The following is a 2,402-nucleotide window of genomic DNA, read 5'->3' on the forward strand; positions in this document are numbered from 1 at the left end:
ATTAAGAGAAAAAAAATCTATGTTTGGGGTTTTTCTGGTGCCCCTGGTGACAGTAAAAATTCTGTAGGCAAATGTCTACTCAGACATTACTTTTACAGAACATAGTTGTCTGTTCCTCAAACATGGAGTATTGTGATACAGAGTTCACTGCACTATAGGGTACCAAAGTTCATTATGTTTCCCTGCCGCAGGGAGAATGACTACAGGAGTTAGTAGGGGCATAAAGACAGGGTTGTTCTACAAGCAGGGCATCACTTCAGGTAATGTAAAGATTCATTATACGTAGAGATACTCCAAAAACTTATGCACCACATCAGTATCAAAAATATATAATGCATGCTTCTTTTGCACAAGAGACTGTTAGATTTTTAAAAGTAAAAAGCAACAATCTGACAGCAAACATACTTTGTGGAAACTCATTTTCCACAATGAGTTTCTTGCTCTATCAAGAAAACTTTCATCTACAAAAGTATACTGAAAATAAATTGTCAGGAATGAAAAGATCCCTTTTCACAGAAAAATACAAAAAACAAAAACATTATTAAGATCTCAGAAATCATCTCCATATCCATCACAAATTGATGTCCAGTATAGACTGCAGAGAGATCCAACAAGTCCATCCTAAAGGAGATCAGTCCTGGGTGTTCATTGGAAGGACTGATGTTGAAGCTGAAACTCCAATCCTTTGGCCACCTGATGCAAAGAGCTGACTCACTGGAAAAGACCCTGATGCTAGGAAGGATTGAGGGCAGGAGGAGAAGGGGACGGCAGAGGATGAGATGGCTGGATGGCATCACTGACTCAATGGACATGGGTTTGGGTGGACTCTGGGGTTTGTGATGGACAGGGAGGCCTGGCATGCTGCGGTTCCTGGGTTTGCAAAGAGTTGGACATGACTGAGCGACTGAACTGAATTGAACTGACTGAACTAATGATGCTTTAATTTGGATATTTTGAATTCTATAGTAGTAAAATCATAGAGCTTTTACATTTTTATGTATAACTTCTTTCATTCAAAATTTTTATATATGAAATTTCTCTATACTTATGTATGTAAAGATAGTTTATTCATCCTAATAGTTGTTTAGTTTTCCTAGGTACAAGCTTACATACAGTTATCTATCTAATCTAGAGGACCAGTCAGTATACTTGATCTATGAAGTTTCATTGGACCTGGACACACCATTAATTTATATATTTTCATGATTGCTTTTATGATACAGGGGAAGCTTGAGAGCAGTGACAAACATATTTGCCGTGCAGTAATGGGACCAGATACCATGGCCTTAGTTTTTTTAATGTTGAGTTTTAAGCCAGATTTTTCACTCTCTTCTTTCACCCATTAAGAAATGCTTTAGTTCCTCTTCACTTTCTGCCATTAGAGTCACATCCTCTGCATATGTGAGGTTATTGATGCTTTCAAATTGTGGTGCTGGAGAAGACTCCTGAGAGTCCCTTGGATGGCAAGGAGATCCAACAAGTCCATCCTAAAGGAAATCAACCCTGAATATTCATTGGAAGGACTGATACTGAAGCTGAAGCTCCAATACTTTGGCCACCTGATGAGAATAGTTGATTCGTTGAAAAAGACCTTGGTGCTGGGAAAGATTAAAGCCAAAAGGAGAAGAGGGTGGCAGAGGATGAAATAGTTGGATAGCATCACTGGTTCAGCGGGCATGAACTTGGGCAAATTCTTGGAGAGTGAGGGATGGGGAGCCCTGGTATCCCTTCATGGGGACAGAGATGAAGACAAGTTCCTGCTGCAGTCCCTGGGGTGGCAAAGAGTCAGCACGACTTAGCAACAGAACAAAACCAGCAAATTTTATATCTGTTTTGCTTACTGGAGGGATAAAAAATGTAAATATCCACTACTATGAGTAGTCTATTAGATTCCTGAATTGGAATAACAGGCCACACAAAAGTTATGTTTGAAAGTGTTTGGTCTTCTGAATCTCATACTATCTAGATAGCTTCATGCCACCACTATTTAAGGTTAAAACAGCCTACACATAGAGTTCAATTACTAGTTTGAACATGAAGTAACTCCCTGTATTTTTTTTAATGGTTTTCAAATCTTTTTCAATACTGGGATAGATTTACCCAGGAGGAGGGTCATATTTTATAGAGACATATTGTATCATCTGGAAAGGAACTTGGAGGTATTCTAGTTGAAGTCTCTGTCTTACATTAGAGAATCTGAGGGTCAGAAAGGAATAGTGATGTGCTAAGTTCAGAGTGGCATTGCTACCTGGTTCATAGCATGTGTCTAAAGCCAGAGATGTCTAAGAAGGTTGAAAGTTGCTGCTTCTGTATTTATCATAGAATTTTGTACTTATTGGATTACTGAACATTATTTTTTACGAATGTAGCTATACAACCTATGACCCATATGTTCTCTGCTT

This window comes from Bos indicus, chromosome 7, assembly GCF_029378745.1.
Source record: "Bos indicus isolate NIAB-ARS_2022 breed Sahiwal x Tharparkar chromosome 7, NIAB-ARS_B.indTharparkar_mat_pri_1.0, whole genome shotgun sequence".
NCBI classification, from domain to species: Eukaryota; Metazoa; Chordata; class Mammalia; order Artiodactyla; family Bovidae; genus Bos; species Bos indicus.